This window comes from Mus pahari, chromosome 14, assembly GCF_900095145.1.
Source record: "Mus pahari chromosome 14, PAHARI_EIJ_v1.1, whole genome shotgun sequence".
Taxonomy (NCBI): Eukaryota; Metazoa; Chordata; class Mammalia; order Rodentia; family Muridae; genus Mus; species Mus pahari.
In genome coordinates, this window is record NC_034603.1 from 39665056 (window position 1) to 39673059 (window position 8004).

At 45.9% G+C, this 8004-nt stretch overlaps 1 non-coding gene across 1 annotated transcript; it reads right to left on the minus strand.

The window, feature by feature from the left end:
* Nucleotides 1-611: 611 nt before the first annotated feature.
* On the minus strand, nt 612-742 carry LOC115065432. The gene has a single exon (XR_003845222.1). It is a non-coding gene; the product is annotated as a small nucleolar RNA SNORA17 (small nucleolar RNA).
* Nucleotides 743-8004: the final 7262 nt, after the last annotated feature.

Genomic DNA, 8004 nt, shown 5'->3' on the forward strand with positions numbered 1-8004 from the left:
ACAGACCCTGGCATGGCCCCTGGTAGCATCACCAGCTACTCACATCAGGCTACTCATATCGCCTCCTACCCTCGAGTCTCCAGTCCTGCCTCTTTTCATGAGCCCACATCTTCACATCCTTCTGTTTCTCTTTCTCCTCCCTCTCTCCACCACTTACTTGCTCCTCCTAGTGGTACCTGGGGTCTCTGAGTGTCTGGGGTGAACTCAGGAGTGGTCTCAGGAGTGCTATTCCCTATTCATACATTATGGTTTGGGGCAGGGGTTATTTTGTCCATGGTCTGTGCCCTCAGGCTTTCATGGTACTGGACTGGTGATCAGCTCAGCCTAGCTCTCTGTCCAGGCCCCATGGTGCCAGGCTGGTGGTCATCTCTGGCTCCCTCCTTGCCCAGTCTGCATGAATGTCCCCTTGCCAGGGTCATCTATCTCAGGCTCACTTCTGCCCAGGACCCACGGTCCCAGGTAGGGTTCTTCTAGTTCCCAGCTAACTCCCCCATCCTGGGAGTCCGTCTGGGCCTACCTGGCACCTGACTAGTAGTCACCTCAAGCTAGCTCCCTATCTGGGACCCCTGACATCAGTCTGGTGGTTGTCTCAAGCTAGCTTTTTTTCTAGGAATGTTAGGCAATTATTCATTCAGATGTTTGTAGGTCAGAATACTGAGTATAGACACAGCCTCTCTCCTCTCTGCCACCTACTGACACACATGTGATACAGCAGCCACACTGCAATGCCTTTAGGGGCAGGATGGTTAAATAATTGACTGGGAGCCACACAGTCACAAAAGTGATCAATGACACTTATACTGACCTTATACCTTGGCAGGTATCGTCTCCCAGTGACAACTTCCCATCCCCACCCTTTTTATCTACTGATCTCTTGCTTTGCAATCTGACCATTGTTCCTCCCTGATTTCCTGGTCTCACCTTTTTCTAATCACACTGTCTGGCTTTGTGGCTCGAATGGAAACAAATTCTACTTGGTTGAGCAAGAGGTCCCAAGATTAAAAAAAAAAAAAAAAAAAAAAAAAAAAAAAAAAAAAAAAGACCGCTCTAGTCCAGACTGTGAAGTCAGTTTTGCAACCTCTTCACATCTCCATGGTACATGCCCAGAGTCCTGTGCCGGGAGCCATGGGAGTCCAAGTAGAACCTAAGAGACACTCTCCAGGTTTGCAGACTGATTAGCGTGTGGCATTGATAGCAGCTGAGACATATCTGGTCTCCCTGTAGGCTCTCTTCTTCTGCGTATAGTTCAGTTATATCTTTCAGTTCCTCTTCTGGACCATCTTCTGGAGGTTTGTTAAGACACAGCCTTGGGAGCATCTCACTCCTGCTTCTGTTGCTGTGTTTCTTTTATGGTTTATGTGCTGCTATTTGTTTTGTTCTGGGCCCGTTGTCCTCATTATCTTTATTATTTTATTCTTCCTAGTTTCCTTCTCTCTTTAAGATTGTTGAGTCGATTGCTTGGGCTGTGGGTTAGATGCAGCTGTTCTAAATTCCCTAATAACTCCATTCTGGACTATAAATTACTCCATCAGGAGGGAAGGAGACAGCCCCAGACAAGCCTGGTGTGCGATGCTTTCGTAATTTTCTACACATGTTTTTTGTTCACTTCTGTTGTGATTTTTTTTTCCTCCAACCCATGGGTAATTTAGAGGTGCACCTTTTAGTTTCCAAGCTAAAGCTTAAACCATCTCTTTGTTGTTGAGTACTAATTTTATTGTGTGCCAGGGGTGGGGAGAGAGAAACAGAGACAGAGAGATAGAGACAGACAGACAGACAGCTAGACACAGCAAGAGACAGAGACAGACTGTCAGAAATGAGGATTATTCTGAATGTATTGAAACCTCTTTTGTGGTCTGTACCCAGACCATTTCCTCAAATATCGTCTCCATTTCTCTGGTTTAAATAAATTTGTATATGTGCATGTAATCAAACTTTTTCCAGGTAGGTTCTCATGCATAGCCTGGTTGGGTTTTTGTAATTGTTGTTGTTTTATTTTGCCTTTGGGGTTTTGTTGATTTTGCTTTGTCAGCTTGACAAAAGATAACGTTATCTGGAAAGAGGAGCTCAGTTGAGAAAATTCTTCCGCTGCATTGGACTGTGGGCAAGCTTATGATGCATTTCCTTAATTATTGGTTGATGCAGGAGGACCCAGCTCACTGTCAGCGGTGCCACCACGGCTTGTGGTCCTGGGTTCTTTAAGAAAACAGGCTGAGCAAGCCATGACCATGACAGGCAAGCCTAGTAAGCAGCATTCCTCCATAGCCTCTGCATCAGCTCCTGCTTCCAGGTTCCTATGTTGAGTTCTTGCCCTGGTTTCCCTTAGTGATGGAGTGAGTGTGACCTGAGATCTAAAAGATCAAATAAACAACTTTCCCCCCAACTTGCTTCTGGTCATGGTTTTCTTTTGATCATAGCTCTAAAGCCCAAACTAAAATAGTAATTGGTACAGTTCATGAGATATTGTTGTGACATATTTGATCGTATACTTTTGGAAAGCTTGCGGTAATCTTTGAACTTGGGGCTGGAAAAGCTGGTATGCATTTAGAAGTTAATGAACTAAAGTGGATAGTTAGAAGACATTGATGAGAACAACTCACATGACTGTGGCCAGGCTTGTGAAGTAGCAGAGGGAAGTTTTGAGAATCTCTTAAAGACTCTCTCAGGACTATCACTGATATTTTTTTTTCAAGATATTTTTATTGATTCTTTGGGAATTTCACCTTATCCACCCCCAATCACACTCACTTCCCAGTTCTTCCATGTATACCCCCCAACCCTTGTGTCCCACCCCCAACAAAACAACAACAAAATCAAGTCCAATCTGTGTTGCCTATATACACATTGGAGCGTGGTCAAACCGCCAGTAGCCTGTGCCCTAAAGAAAACTGAGTCCTTCTCCACCCTTTACCCCTGCCGGAAGCCATCAGTTGTGCGGAGCTACACTTCGGCATCCCTATCACATTTTTAAGAGTTCTCTTTGATGGCTTCTCTTCTAGTCTGTTGCTACTTTTGCAGGGTGGAGGGTGGAGTGGGGAAGTGGAGGTTATCACAGAAGCCTCCCATGTCCCTCTTTCTCAATTGTGCAGCTGCAGTCATCAATGTCATCAACTGGGACTTGGATCATGGGCTTCCTCTCGGTTTCTGGTGAGAACATAGACCACAAACAGGGCCAGCTGCAACAGGACCATAGACCCAGATAAGGACCTTGGAAGCAGCCTGGACTATGGGCATCACCATGGCCTCAGGTGGCAGCACAGGCCAGTCACATCAGTAGGTCCACTCCACCCTGGCAACAGCAGGGCTCACAGACATCAAGATGGGTTCAGGTTGCATCATAGACCATTGCATCTGCATGGCATTAGGTGGTAACATGGGAAATCCTTCAAGGGATTCCAATCCAGAGAGCAAACCATTCCTCATCTCAGCCTCTGTCATCACCCAGGCCCAGGCTGTTCAGGGACTGAGTCCACATCTGTGTGCTGCTGTGCACCACCCCTCTGACCACACTGACAAATGACCTGGTCCACAGCCCTGTCTCATACCCATCACCCATCCTGCCTCTCCATGGTGCAAGCACTGCTCTTCTGCCTTTCCCACCTCTCCATTGCATATCCGTTCATTGTAGTGGCACCTGCTGGCCTGCATGCCTCAACCATTGACATTTTAAAGTAACAACTATTAAAGCAAAACTGTTCCTTTCCTGGGACAATCAATGCTGACTAACTGGAGCTGGAAAAATAACAATGATTAAGAAGGCACCAGAGTCACTGAGGTGAAGTCTTCTGGGAATGTTCCTTCGGGGTTCTGCACACAGGAGCTGTGGTCTTTCGGGGGTTGGGGTGCAGCTGCATCTCGTGCTGGCAGCTGAATTTAGTAATGTATAAACGTTTCCAGGCACAACTGGTTTTGAAGGCATGAAGGGGTCATGAAGAGTAGCGGAGGCTTAGCGCCATGAGAGGCCAAAAGATAGCCTTAGTGAAGATGCAACCTCAGCTGAAGTAGAAGCCACATGATTGAAGGTGTCGTGGAGAAAAGTTGAGGGTTGGCAGAAACAAATTAAAGTAAACACAAAGTCTAGCATTGTAGGGTCAGTGTCAGATCCCTGGGACCCACAGTCTTCCGGTTTCCAAAGGGCCTGGTCAGTTCCACCTCTCCAGCTCTGTGGTCTGTCGCACACACAGCTTGTCTCATGAGCCCAGGCCATCTCCACTCCATATTTGCTACTGTCCTTGGTGGCTATCTACCATGGTTCTGGAATCTTCAGAATGCTGGGGTCTCTCCTGCAACTGGGCTTCACCTTTATCAATACCATCTCCCGGGCTTTCTCCAGAGACTCCTGCTGCCATGTGATGCCAAGCAAATGAAGCCCAACTTGGTCATGCTGCAGTGTCTATACTGGTCTCTTCCTGGTGGTCATGGACACTGGAGGTGTGGCTTCTGAGCCTACTCTGACAGCTTGCTGTCTTAGAACCAGAGCTAAATCCAGTCTACACAAGGGGGTCCTCAGAGCACTTGGCAAAGACAGAGATATTAAGAGCTTCAGCTCTCACTGCCTCCCCTCGAGTCCTGATCCAGCCACACCTGCCTGTCAAACGCTCCAAGTCACTTATTTTCCTCTGAGAGCACCTTATAGCAACTAGTCTTCAGCATAATGGAAACAGGATCACCCTGGCAGACATTGACTTCGTCACCCACTTCATCCAAGATGAAGTCCTGAGCTAGAACTGCGTTCATAGGAACCTACCAGAGGCTGGCCTTGAATGCTCAGGGCATGAAACATGGTGACCCTAGGTTCTCAGACTAGATGCCACCTTTTACAACTCTGGAAGAGGCTGATGGAGACCAAGGGCCAAGGCTAAAGAACAGAATACAAAAATAGGATGGACTTGGGGCCTTCCAGGACAGATGGACTGGTCTACTGTTCCCAGGTAGTCCGTTACAATGTCTTCCTGGTTCCAACTGCAAATTGTAACAACTGCTGGTAGGTATTTGGTGGTTTCTCCTGTCTGTCACTTAAGAGTTGGTTCCATTGCAAGTATGAATACCCCAAACAGTCATAGCTAAAAAGATGTGTGTCTCTCCTGGAATGGCCTATCCTCTGAAGTCCAGATTGCTTCTCCAACTTCCAGTTGGACCCAAGATGTGGTTCTCATCCTTTTGGTATAAGATGATGTTAGAACCCCTGCCAGTACATTGCCTCCTGGACAGTAGGTCAGAGGGGACAGGGGTAAGGCAGGGAAGCAGAGAACATCACTCCTTTTTGTTGGCATATATTTATTATAGATAGTAGTAATCGTCATAATCATGGTTGCATATAATTGTGCCGTGTGCCTTGATCATAGTCACCACCATGCTCTCCCTTTTCTCCTTTACCCCTCCTTACTAGTCTCCTTTGTCTCTGGTTCATGTCTACCCTTATTCCATATGTACAGAAGTGGTGTTCCCTTTAGAAACTCGGGGATCCACAAATGAGAGAGAGTGGGTGGCATTTGTCTTCCTGAGTCTGACTTATTTTGTTCAATATGATGGTCTCCAGTTGGATACATCTGTCTCCAACAACCTACAACCCTGTGTATATATACCACATTTTCTTTATCTATTCACTGACTGGCACCAAGGACAAGTCTACAGCTTGGCTATTGTGAATAGTGCTGAAAAAACAAAACAAAACAAAACACAGATGCAGATGCAGGTATCTCTGCCTGTGATGTGTTGATGCATAATTCTTCTGTAATATCCCCACCTGATACCTTGGTCATCTAATAGGTCTATTTGAGTTCTTTGGCAAACCTCCACACTGATTTCTGTAGCAGCTGGGTTAATTTACATTCCTATGAGAAGTGTATAAGCGTCCCCTTTTTTCCACTTTCTCCCCAGCATTTGTTGATATTTGGGTTTTCTTTTCTTTCTTTCTATGACAGTCACTCTAACTGGGGTGAGATGAAATCTCAATGTATTTTTAAGTTACATTTTCTGGATGCCTAAGGCCATTGGACATTTTTTCATGTGTTTATCAGCCATTTGGACTCCATCTTTTGAGAACCATCCATGCCTTGGCTCATTGATTCATGACAGGAGAGGCAATATTGCTCTTCATAAGGGAAAATTTCTGGGAACGTCCACATGACACTCCCCTTTCAATAACAGTGGCTGTTGAATGGATATACAGTGTGCCTTACTTCAGGGAATATGGCACATGTAGCCTTTCTTCTAGGTGATTATGAATCCTCCTAAAGCCTTCATTGAATATGAAAGAAGAGAAGGATAAGTCCTGAGGCCAGCCATTGGTCTCAGCCAGTCCCACCCAGCATCTCTCTACCTGGCCTCAGCTCTGGACATAGGTTTCAGATTTTGTGGGTTGGCTCATAGAATTCACCAGCAGGACCTTTGGTTGTCATCAAGAGCCAAGGGGTCAGAAACTAGAGATATTTTCTTCCTGAACCTGGAACCCAGAAATGATGCCCATTCTCTATTGCTCACTCCATCCTTAGAGTGGTTCACTGCCTTGTGTGTTCCAAAGCCTGTGCTACAGATTACCCTTCAATCCAAATAACCTATTCCATATCCTTCCAAATGGTTCCTTTTTTTGTCCTTACCTTTACCCAAAGTTCATCCCTGAATCTTAGACATGGATAATGCTGACTGATGTTCCTCCAGATGTCATTTGTCTTAGCATTTGCACATCTGTGTCTTGAACTAGAAAAATCCCTCCGAGAGCACATTCGTTTATCTCAATGCACCTGCCCTACAAATCAACGCTGCTCCCTTCAGAACTCTGTCAATGTTTGCCGAATAAATAAATGAGAAGTTCTGGGTGATTCTGTGTGGAGGGAAGAAATCCGCTGACCATCGCTGCTTCACTATCCCCGAGGAAACTTACCATTAGTGTTATGGAGTGATAGTGAGGAAGATGCTCCGTGGATCCCTCTTTCTCCCCTCATCCCCAGAAATACCAAACAGAAGGTCTGTCTCCTTGGACAGCAGGCTACTACCACTACTGCAACTATTGCTGATCATTTCATAGTGGCAGAAGAAGGTGTTTCTAAAACTTATCTCCCCACCTGGACATAAGAGTCACCAGATTTGTCTCAGTCATGTGACTTTTTCTGGGACAATGTAAACAAATTCTATTTAACCCAGATAGGAAACTAATCACACACACACACACACACACAGAGAGAGAGAGAGAGAGAGAGAGAGAGAGAGAGAGAGAGAGAGAGAGAGAGAGAGAGAGATTCTACTTAAGTCTAGCTTACTGAATCAACGAGTTTGCTCTCATTATCAACAGGAACATCCCCAAGAAGACCACTCCAGCATCATGATAACTCATGAGAGCTGCATCCCTGGAGCTATCCTTACAGCTCCCTGCACAACTTGCAGGCAGCTCCACCAAAGAGTCTCCCCTTGCCCAGCAAGTGTTGACTGCATATGTAAGCTTAAGAAGGAGATGTATGAGTCAGGTAACTTCTTAGCTTCCTGAGCCTCTTAGCTTAGGAAGTTCCACCAGTCCTTCTGGAAGTGTTTCTATTTAGAGAAAATAGCTTCACGATAGTCTCAACTAATTAATCAGCACCTGGGGCCCAGGATCTATGAGCTCATCCCCTCTCTCACCACCTGTACCTACTCAGGGGCCCGTGGAGTTATCCTACACCAGTCTTAGCCAATGTCTCAGCTAGTTGTAGGAAAAGGGCAGCTGACCCAAAATACACCAACCATTTCCCACTACCAGGAGTCTGTAGTTTCAAGTGACTGATGCTGGTGTCTTAGCTGCTGGCAGGAATAGAGAATGTAAATAAAATGAGAAGAAGGAAGCCATTCTTCCTCATGGCCACTATTTAAAGTCATGAGGAAAATCAGTCTGTCTACTGGCTATAGAGCAGATGAGAATGGAGAACAAGAACAGACAGCAAGAGAAGCTGTCCTCCTTCCGGTGACTTTATGAGTATCAATTCTGGTTTCCTGACCTGGTCAATGGTATGCTCTTCCCTTCAGTTGGCTCTGCGG